Below are 12,255 nucleotides of genomic sequence, written 5' to 3' on the forward strand. Positions count from 1 at the left end.
ACTCGGCGCACTTTGTCATGGTGTTGAATGAGTTTTAGTTCAAACTTTGTGTCTGATGATTGGTTCTCCAACTTAAACTTTGTATGTGATTGGGAAGGTCCATGTTCTGGTGGGTAAACCTGAATCAGGTGAATGCCACTGGGAAAAATGTTATCCTCGTCTAGTTTCTATGATTTGCCATAAGTCTCTGATGTATCTGTCTATGTTGGCGGGTACATCCAAAACTTAGTTGTATTTCCTGTTATGAATATAATAGAAATGGGGAGGTCCTCTTTTAAAAATGAAAGGGAAATGTTTATTGTTATTCTAAAAAAAATTCTCACAAAGATAATACGCTTATACACACATGTATTGTATGCCACCTAGATAAATGAGGTAATTATTATTTTGATTAAGAAATAGAATGATTTCCTAGCATTGTACTATGTTTTTGTATAGCTAAAAATACCATCTTCTTGCATTTAGAGATATAATCCTATAATATCGAGTGCAATTTTATGATATTGAGATATGTAAGTGGTTTTCTTCGTAATAGAGAATATCATATGTAAAAATCTGTGATGGAGTTGGAAAATTCGTTTCTAGATAAAAAGGCTATCATAGTTAAAAATCTATGTAAAAATCTTGGACATTTACAACTCTATCATAGATAATGTCTTGGTCGTTTACAACTCTGTTAGAGATAGACTACAGTCAAACCAAGATTGATTTCTAACAAACTATGTTACTCCTTCTAACACTTCCCCTCGGTCAGAATTACCCATGCCGAGGTTGTACTAAAATTTTCTTAATCTTCTTACTTGTAACACTTTGTAAAGCTAGCAGCTATCTGGTCTCTTGATGAAACTATCTTGATTTGTAACAACTTGTTGGCTACTCTCTTGCACAAAATGATAGTCAATCTCAATGTGCTTAGTATGAGAGTGAAAATTCAGATTGTATGACATGTAGGTCACACCTAAGTTGTCATACCACAAACTCGATACTTCATGTTGAACTATTCCACGTTCCTTTATAATTGTTTCTACCCTAATTACTTCTATGGCAACATTTGCTAACTATTTGCACCCCACCTTAGTGCTAGATCAAAACATTGTCAACTACTTCTTAGCACTCTTGGAAACTAGATTCTCGACAAGACAATAGATGGCAAAACCTCATATTGACCTTCTATCATCAATACAACTAGCTCAATCTACATCAAAAAATGTTCTTACAAACATGATTTTTACACCAATAGTTCCTTATATATATATATACTCTTTTAGCAGTGACCATGTGTTTAGTTGTTGGCACATGTAGGTATTAGCAAACCTTGATCACCAAAAATGTAAGATATATATGGGCATGTTTGGTTCCCTACATAAATTGCCACACTTTGCCTAACTTTTCTGCCTAAGGTTAGTTATTCAATTCGGACGACTAACCTTAGGCAAAGTGTGGCAGATTTAACCGCGAACCAAACAGGCTTGTAAGGGTTAGATATTATAGTGCACCTACAACATTTATATATCTTGTTGCTTCTTATTATCAAGAGGAATACCACTGTATGCTTAAAATTTCTTAGAGACAGAAAGTGGAGTGCTCATTGATTTACAATTTTCTATGTCTCCTTTCTATATGATTCTTGTAGAATACTTTCTCTGATTTAATAGAATTCCTTCATTAATTTGTTCTACCTTTATTCCTAGAAAATAATGCGACACTCCTAGATCCTTGAGATCAAACTCAGCTTGCAAGTCTGCTAACTTTGCTTTCATGACATCATTAGACGAGCTAGCCACCACAATATTATCAACGCAGATCAATAGATAGATAGTGCCCCCACCCTTACTATAAATAAAGGAGATATCTTCCTTTGAAGCAACAAAACCAAGTCGAACAAGTTTAGTACTAAGTCTTGCATACCAAGCTTTACATGCTTTAATCCATATATAGCTTTGTCCAATCTACACACATGATTAGGATATTCCAAACTATCATAGCCAATTGACTAATTTATATTTACTTATTCTTCAGAACACCATGCAAAAAAATCATTTTAAACTAACCTTTGGTTACTACAATTGACAAAATAATCATGATAGTAGCCACTTTAATGACTGGACTAAAAGTCTCTTTATAATAAATTATGTATGTTTGCTTAAAACCTCATGAAACAAGGAGAACTTTGTATTTATCAATTGTACCATCATCATGTTTCTTGACTTTAATTATCCACTTTGAATATACGATGTTACTCGCACTTTCCCTATAAACCAAGTGCCAAGTTTTATTCCTTACAAGTGCAATGAATTCTTCATTCATAGCTTGCGTCTAATTGTCATAAGTCACAACTTCATCAAAATCTTGTGGCTCACCTGATATGGTTAGAAGGCATAAGAAATTATTATCTTTGATTTAGTAGTCTTATTTTTCAATATGGCAATTGAAAGGGAAATGTGCCTTTGGGCCATTTCTAAGTATTTTGGTGATTGAGTGCCAACACAAGTGCTTTTGTGTTAATCTATGCAAAGTGGTGGACAAAATGCAAATCATGTCAAAAGGTATGTTTCTAGACTTAGTACATTGTTTTATGGACTAATGTATTATGTCTAAGTGCTGGAAACAGGAAAAATTGAGTTGGAGAAGAGATGGCTAAGTTCAGCCAAGGTCAGCGCAGTCTGGGTGCACCGGACTGTCCGGTGGTGCACCGGACAGTGTCCGGTGCGCCAGCTGGCTCAGGCGAACTTGCTGCTCTCGGGAAGAAATAAACGACGTACGGCTATAATTCACCGGACTGTCCGGTGTGCACCGGACAGTGTCCGGTGAGCCAACGGTCGACTGGGCCAACGGTCGGTCGCGCGATCTGCGCGGGACACGTGGCCGAGCCAACGGCTAGAAGGAGGCACCGGACTGTCCGGTGTGCACCGGACAGTGTCCGGTGCGCCAATGGCTCCCAGGCGTCAACGGTCGGCTTCGCCAAATAAGGAAAGAGATCCGCACCGGACAGTGTCCGGTGGTGCACCGGACTGTCTGGTGCGCCAAGTGACAGAAGGCAAGAATTGCCTTCCCGGATTGCTCTCAACGGCTCCTTGCTGCCTTGGGGCTATAAAAGGGACCCCTAGGCGCATGGAGGAACATATCAAGCATACTCAAAGCATTCCTAAGCACCAAGACTTCGATTCCACGCATTTGCTTCTTCGTGATAGCATCTAGAGCTCTTGTTGAGTTGTGAACTCGTCGGGTTGTGTTGCGAGCTCTTGTTGTGACTTGTGTGCGTGTTGACATTCTGATTTCGTGTCTTGTGTGCGTTGCTCATCCCTCCCTTACTCCGTGCCTCTTTGTGAACTTCAAGTGTAAGGGCGAGAGACTCCAAGTTGTGGAGATTCCTCGCGAACAGGATTAAGAAAAGCAAAGCAAAACACTGTGGTATTCAAGTGGGTCTTTGGACCGCTTGAGAGGGGTTGATTGCAACCCTCGTCCATTGGGATGCCACAATGTGGAGTAGGCAAGCGTTGGTCTTGGCCGAACCACGGGATAAACCACTGTGCCATCTTTGTGATTGATCTCTTGTGGTTATTGTGTTTTGTTGAGACTCCTCTCTAGCCACTTGGCGATTATTGTGCTAACGCCTAACCAAGTTTTTGTGGCTTAAGTTTAAGGTTTTACAGGATCACCTATTCACCCCCCTCTAGGTGCTCTCAATTGGTATTAGAGCCATTCTCTTCACGAAGGGACTAATCGCCCGAAGAGATGGATCCTAAGGGGAAGGGAATCGTGATCAACGACAAGGAGAAGGAGTCCTTCGTCAACGAGCCAAAGGATGACAAGCCTACCGACTCGGGCTCGGGCCACAGACGCAAAGATGGGAAGAAGAAGAAGACAAGACGCATCAAGGAGATCGTCTACTACGACGACAGCGATGAGTCCACTTCTTCCCAAAAGGACAACGACGACAACGACTACGAGAGAAGGAAACCGGTTAATTCGAACTTTTCTTTTGACTACTCTCGTATTCCACAAAGTACAAATGCTCATTTGCTCTCCATTCCACTTGGCAAACCTCCTCACTTTGATGGAGAGGACTACGGATTTTGGAGCCACAAAATGCGTAGTCACATGTTCTCTCTCCATCCAAGCATATGGGAGATTGTGGAAAGTGGAATGAAATTTGATAGCTCGGATAGTCCTATGTTTATCAATGATCAGATTCATAGAAATGCACAAGCTACTACTATGTTGTTAGCCTCTTTGTGCAGGGACGAGTACCATAAGGTGAGCGGCTTGGACAATGCCAAGCAGATCTGGGACACCCTCAAGATCTCTCATGAGGGGAACGACGTCACCTTACTCACCAAAATGGAGTTGGTGGAGGGTGAGCTTGGAAGATTCGCAATGATAAGGGGCGAGGAGCCAACCCAAACATACAACTGGCTCAAGACCCTTATCAACAAAATAAGGAGCTACGGAAGCACGCGATGGACGGATCACGACGTCGCCCGCCTAATGCTAAGGTCTTTTACTGTACTTGATCCACATTTGGTGAACAATATTCGTGAAAATCCTAGGTACACCAAGATGTCGCCCGAAGAAGTCCTTGGAAAGTTCGTAAGCAGGCGAATGATGATCAAGGAGGCAAGGTACGTGGACGACGCGTTGAACGGTCCAACCCATGAGCCTCAACCCATTGCTCTCAAGGAAACGAGGAGCAAGGAGGCGCTACCTAGCAAGGTGGCGCAAGTTGAGGCGGCCGGGCTCAATGATGAAGAGATGGCCCTCATCATCAAGCGCTTCAAGACGGCGCTAAAGGGTCGCAAGGGACAGCCAAGCAAGACCAAGACAAAGGGGAAGCGTTCATGCTTCAAATGCGGTAAGATTGGTCATTTTATTGCTAACTGTCCCGATAATGAAAGTGACCAGGAACAAGGGAGAAAGAGGGAGAAGAAGAAGGAATACAAGAAAGCTAAGGGCGAGGCACACCTTGGAAAGGAGTGGGACTCGGATTGTTCGTCATCCGACTCCGAAAATGAAGGACTCGCCGCCACCGCCTTCAACAAGTCATCCCTCTTCCCCAACGAGCGTCACACATGCCTCATGGCAAAGGAGAAGAAGGTATGTACTCGAGACAGTACTACTTATGATTCTTCTAGTGATGATGAATCTAGTGATGAAGAAATAGATTACTCTAGTTTGTTCAAGGGATTGGATAGGACTAAAGTAGATAAGATTAATGAATTGATTGATGCCTTGAATGAAAAGGATAGACTCTTAGAAAAATAAGAGGACCTTTTATATGAAGAACATGACAAATTTGTAGAGGCACAAAAATCTTATGCTTTAGAAGTTAAAAGAAATGAAATGCTTTCTTGTGAACTATCTTCTTGCCATGAGACAATTTCTAGCTTAAGGAACATGAATAATGATTTGAATGCTAAGTTAGAAATAGCTAGTAAATCTAACTCTTGTGTAGAACATGTTATGATTTGCAAGAGGTGTAAAGATTTTGACATTGATGCTTGTAGTGAACACCTAGTGTCAATTTCTAAATTGAATGATGAAGTGGCTAGTCTTAGTGCCCAACTTAAGACTAGCAAAAACGAATTTGATAAGTTAAAATTTGCAAGGGATGCCTACACGATTGGTAGACACCCCTCAATTAAGGATGGACTTGGTTTCAAGAGGGAAGCCAAGAACTTAACAAGCCATAAGGCTCCCATCCCCGCCAAGGAGAAAGGGAAGGCCCCTATGGCTAGTAGTGCTAAAAAGAACCATGCTTTTATGTATCATGATAGGAGACATGCTAGAAATGCAAATGGAAGTTATGATGCTTTTGATTCACATGTTTATGACTCTCATGCCATGTTTGCTTCTAGTTCTTCCTATATGCATGGTAGAGATATGTATAGGAGATATTTTGTTCATAGGCCTAGGAGAAATGTTGTTAATGGTCCTAGGAAAGTTAATGAACCCTCTACAATATATCATGCTTTAAATGCTTCCTTTGCTATTTGTAGAAAGGATAGGAAGATAGTTGCTAGAAAATTAGGGGCAAAATGCAAGGGAGACAAAGCTTGCATTTGGGTCCCTAAGGATATTTGTGCTAACCTTGTAGGACCCAACATGAGTTGGGTACCTAAGACCCAAGCCTAAATTTTCCTTGCAGGTTTATGCATCCGGGGGTTCAAGCTGGATTATCGACAGCGGATGCACAAACCACATCACTGGGGAGAAGAAGATGTTCACCTCCTATGTCAAGAACAAGGATCCCCAAGATTCAATCATATTCGGTGATGGGAATCAAGGCAAGGTGAAAGGCTTAGGCAAAATTGCAATATCAAATGAGCACTCTATTTCTAATGTGTTTTTAGTTGAGTCTCTTGGATATAATTTGCTATCCGTTAGTCAATTATGCAAAATGGGATATAACTGTTTATTCACAAATGTAGATGTGTCTGTCTTTAGAAAAAGTGATGGTTCACTAGCTTTTAAGGGTGTATTAGACGGCAAACTTTACTTAGTTGATTTTGCAAAAGAGGAGGCCGGTCTAGATGCATGCTTAATTGCTAAGACTAGCATGGGCTGGCTGTGGCATCGCCGCTTAGCACATGTGGGGATGAAGAACCTTCACAAGCTTCTAAAGGGAGAACACGTGATAGGTTTAACTAATGTGCAATTCGAAAAAGATAGACCTTGTGCAGCTTGTCAAGCAGGGAAACAGGTGGGAGGCTCTCATCACACCAAAAATGTGATGACCACATCAAGACCCTTGGAGATGCTTCATATTGACCTCTTCGGACCCGTCGCCTATCTAAGTATAGGAGGAAGTAAGTATGGTCTTGTTATAGTTGATGATTTTTCCCGCTTCACTTGGGTATTCTTTTTGCAGGATAAATCCGAAACTCAGGGGACCCTCAAGCGCTTCCTCAGGAGAGCTCAAAATGAGTTTGAGCTCAAGGTGAAAAAGATAAGGAGCGACAACGGGTCCGAGTTCAAGAACCTTCAAGTGGAGGAGTTCCTTGAGGAGGAAGGGATCAAGCACGAGTTCTCCGCTCCCTACACACCACAACAAAATGGTGTGGTAGAGAGGAAGAACAAGACGCTCATTGATATGGCAAGGACGATGCTTGGAGAGTTCAAGACCCCCGAGCGATTTTGGTCGGAAGCCGTGAACATGGCTTGCCACGCCATCAACAGGGTCTACCTTCACCGCCTCCTCAAGAAGACATCGTATGAGCTGCTAACTGGTAACAAACCCAATGTGTCTTATTTTTGTGTATTTGGGAGCAAGTGCTATATTCTTGTGAAGAAAGGTAGAACTTATAAATTTGCTCCCAAAGCTGTAGAAGGGTTTTTATTAGGTTATGACTCAAATACAAAGGCGTATAGGGTCTTCAACAAATCATCGGGTTTGGTTGAAGTCTCTAGCGATGTTGTATTTGATGAGACTAATGGCTCTCCAAGAGAGCAAGTTGTTGATCTTGATGATGTAGATGAAGAAGACGTTCCAACTGCCGCAATGCGCACCATGGCGATTGGCGATGTGCGACCACAGGAACAATTGGAGCAAGATCAACCTTCTTCCTCAACAATGGTGCATCCCCAACTCAAGACGATGAACAGGTTCATCAGGAGGAGGCATGTGATCAAGGGGGAGCACAAGATGATCATGTGACGGAGGAAGAAGCACAACCGGCACCTCCAACCCAAGTTCGAGCGACAATTCAAAGGGATCATCCCGTCAACCAAATTTTGGGTGATATTAGCAAGGGAGTAACTACTCGCTCTAGATTAGTTAATTTTTGTGAGCATTACTCCTTTGTCTCTTCTATTGAGCCTTTCAGGGTAGAAGAGGCCTTACTAGATCTGGACTGGGTGTTGGCCATGCAGGAGGAGCTAAACAATTTCAAGCGTAATGAAGTTTGGACACTGGTGCCTCGTCCCAAGCAAAACGTTGTGGGAACCAAGTGGGTGTTCCGCAACAAACAGGACGAGCACGGGGTGGTGATGAGGAACAAGGCTCGACTTGTGGCAAAAGGTTATGCCCAAGTCACAGGTTTGGACTTTGAGGAGACTTTTGCTCCTGTGGCTAGGCTAGAATCTATTCGTATATTGCTAGCATATGCCGCTCACCATTCTTTCAGGTTGTACCAAATGGATGTGAAGAGCGCTTTCCTCAACAGGCCGATCAAGGAGGAGGTGTACGTAGAGCAACCCCCTGGCTTCGAGGATGAACGGTACCCCGACCACGTGTGTAAGCTCTCTAAGGCGCTCTATGGACTTAAGCAAGTCCCAAGAGCATGGTATGAATGCCTTAGAGACTTTTTAATTGCTAATGCTTTCAAGGTTGGGAAAGCCGATCCAACTCTTTTCACTAAGACTTGCGATGGTGATCTCTTTGTGTGCCAAAGTTATGTCGACGACATAATATTTGGTTCTACTAACCAAAAGTCTTGTGAAGAGTTTAGCAGGGTGATGACGCAGAAATTCGAGATGTCAATGATGGGCGAGTTGAACTACTTCCTTGGGTTCCAAGTGAAGCAACTCAAGGATGGCACCTTCATCTCTCAAACAAAGTACACGCAAGACTTGCTAAAGCGGTTTGGGATGAAGGACGCCAAGCCCGCAAAGACACCGATGGGAACCGACGGACACACCGACCTCAACAAAGGAGGTAAGTCCGTTGATCAAAAGGCATACCGGTCAATGATAGGATCTTTGCTTTATTTATGTGCTAGTAGACCGGATATTATGCTTAGCGTATGCATGTGTGCTAGATTTCAATCCAATCCAAGGGAGTGTCACTTAGTGGCCGTGAAGCAAATTCTTAGATATTTAGTCGCTACGCCTTGCTTCGGGATCTGGTATCCAAAGGGGTCTAACTGTGACTTGATTGGATACTCAGATTCCGACTATGCTGGATGTAAGGTCGATAGGAAGAGTACATCAGGGACGTGCCAATTCTTAGGAAGGTCCCTGGTTTCGTGGAACTCTAAGAAACAAACCTCCGTTTCCCTATCCACCGCTGAGGCCGAGTATGTTGCCGCAGGACAATGTTGCGCGCAACTACTTTGGATGAGGCAAACCCTCCGGGACTTTGGCTACAATCTGAGCAAAGTCCCACTCCTATGTGACAATGAGAGTGCTATTCGAATAGCGGAAAATCCTGTTGAGCACAGCCGCACAAAGCACATAGACATCCGGCATCACTTTTTGAGAGACCACCAGCAAAAGGGAGATATCGAAGTGTTTCATGTTAGCACCGAGAACCAGCTAGCCGATATCTTTACCAAGCCTTTAGATGAGAAGACCTTTTGCAGGCTACGTAGTGAGCTAAATGTCTTAGATTCGCGGAACTTGGATTGATTTATAGCATACATGTGTTTATGCCTTTGATCATGTTCCTTATGCATTTTGTTGTTTATTTATGGTGCTCAAGTTGTACAAACACTCCCTGGACCTTACAAGTCCATTTGCAAGTGATGCACATATTTAGGGGGAGCTGTGCTACAACTTGACCCTTTGAGACTAACCGTGCGCTTGAGTTTGCTTGTTGTAGTCTCAAAGGAGGTTTGAAAGGGAAAAGGTGGACTTGGACCATAAAAGACTTCCACTGCACTCCGATGAGAGGGTAACTTATTCCAAGTTCATCTCATGTACTCCTATTGCCTTTGTATTCTTAGTTGAAGATTTTGGTGAGGCAATGGGGTTACAGGGCCAAGGTTGATCCCATTTTGGTGCTTGATGCCAAAGGGGGAGAAAATAAAGGCCAAAGCAATAAATGGATCAGCTACCACTTGAGAGTTTTTGAAAATAATAGAGTTAGAGTTTGTGTTTGTCAAAATACTCTTAATTGCTCTTATTGTCAAAAGCTGGTTTCTTGTGGGGAGAAGTGTTGATTATGGGAAAAAGGGGAGTTTTTGAAATCTTGAATCAATTTCTCTTGGAATGACTCTCTTTATGTCTTAACAAGTATGTTTGACTTAGAGATAGAAATTTGAGTTTGATTTGCAAAAACAAACCAAGTGGTGGCAAAGAGTGATCCATATATGCCAAATATGATTCAAAACAACCTTGAGTCTTCATTTGCATTGATATTACACTTGTTCTAGTTGCTTTATGTTGTGTTGGCATAAATCACCAAAAAGGGGGAGATTGAAAGGGAAATGTGCCTTTGGGCCATTTCTAAGTATTTTGGTGATTGAGTGCCAACACAAGTGCTTTTGTGTTAATCTATGCAAAGTGGTGGACAAAATGCAAATCATGTCAAAAGGTATGTTTCTAGACTTAGTACATTGTTTTATGGACTAATGTATTATGTCTAAGTGCTGGAAACAGGAAAAATTGAGTTGGAGAAGAGATGGCTAAGTTCAGCCAAGGTCAGCGCAGTCTGGGTGCACCGGACAGTGTCCGGTGTGCCAGCTGGCTCAGGCGAACTTGCTGCTCTCGGGAAGAAATAAACGGCGTACGACTATAATTCACCGGACTGTCCGGTGAGCCAACGGTCGACTGGGCCAACGGTCGGCCGCGCGATCTGCGCGGGACACGTGGCCGAGCCAACGGCTAGAAGGAGGCACCGGACAGTGTCCGGTGCGCCAATGGCTCCCAGGCGTCAACGGTCGGCTTCGCCAAATAAGGAAAGAGATCCGCACCGGACAGTGTCCAGTGGTGCACCGGACTGTCCGGTGCGCCAAGCGACAGAAGGCAAGAATTGCCTTCCCGGATTGCTCTCAACGGCTCCTTGCTGCCTTGGGGCTATAAAAGGGACCCCTAAGCGCATGGAGGAACATATCAAGCATACTCAAAGCATTCCTAAGCACCAAGGCTTCGATTCCACGCATTTGCTTCTTCGTGATAGCATCTAGAGCTCTTGTTGAGTTGTGAACTCGTCGGGTTGTGTTGCGAGCTCTTGTTGTGACTTGTGTGCATGTTGACATTCTGATTTCGTGTCTTGTGTGCGTTGCTCATCCCTCCCTTACTCCGTGCCTCTTTGTGAACTTCAAGTGTAAGGGCGAGAGACTCCAAGTTGTGGAGATTCCTCGCGAACAGGATTAAGAAAAGCAAAGCAAAACACCGTGGTATTCAAGTGGGTCTTTGGACCGCTTGAGAGGGGTTGATTGCAACCCTCGTCCGTTGGGACGCCACAACGTGGAGTAGGCAAGCGTTGGTCTTGGCCGAACCACGAGATAAACCACTGTGCCATCTCTGTGATTGATCTCTTGTGGTTATTGTGTTTTGTTGAGACTCCTCTCTAGCCACTTGGCGATTATTGTGCTAACGCCTAACCAAGTTTTTGTGGCTTAAGTTTAAGGTTTTACAGGATCACCTATTCACCCCCCCTCTAGGTGCTCTCAGCAATCATATGTGTAACTACAACTGGAGCATGACCTTGTGGCCACCTCATGTTGCATAGAACAATCATTTTCCACCACATAAAATCCCCCGATGGTCGAAGACAGACCCAAAGCAGACACAGGAGGCGCCTAACTCAAAGATGATTCGGTCCCCTAACAGGAGGCTCTTGATCCTAAAAAGGACCAGTCGTAGGTGTCCCTAGTGTATTAGCTACGAAATTCGTGCATGGGTCTTCTATATGCACTAGAATTCTTCTATTTATCTACATAAAATCCAAGATGCTTCCTCCATGATTATTATCATGATCTTTAGTTGCCATAGGTCTATAATTTTAAGGATCGACCACATGACCGTCTAATACGTGCTCTATAACCGCATGATTGATCAAAGTAGGAGGAAGGAGTAAGATATCCGGACAAAGTTGTGCTTCAACATTTAAATGAAGTTCAAAAAATAGAAAAAGTGTTTCACCAAAAATCACATCTCTTGAGATGTAGACATGACCGATATTGACCTTAAGACATTTATAACAGTTGTGAACATTGTTATAACCAAGAAAAAATATTATTTTGATAAAAAAGCAAGCTTATGAGTATTACAAGGTCTTATGTTTGGCCAGCATATGCACACAAACACCTTGAATTGGGAAAATTAGGTGTAGTACCAGAGAGCCTGCTGATGGGAGTATCAAAACCAATTACTCGTGAAGGTGTTCTTTTTATGAAATATGCAGCGGTAGATAATACCTCATCCCAAAGTTCCAAGGGCATAGATGCATGAGATAATAAGGAGTACCTTACTTCAACAAATGTTGGTGTTTATGTTCTGCTATGCCATTATGTTGGTGTGTGTGTGGACAATATAGTGGGTGCATGATTCCAAGGCGAGCAAAAAAGGAATTGGGACTTGATACTCACCTCC

This window comes from Zea mays, chromosome 5 (genome assembly GCF_902167145.1).
Source record: "Zea mays cultivar B73 chromosome 5, Zm-B73-REFERENCE-NAM-5.0, whole genome shotgun sequence".
NCBI lineage: Eukaryota > Viridiplantae > Streptophyta > Magnoliopsida > Poales > Poaceae > Zea > Zea mays.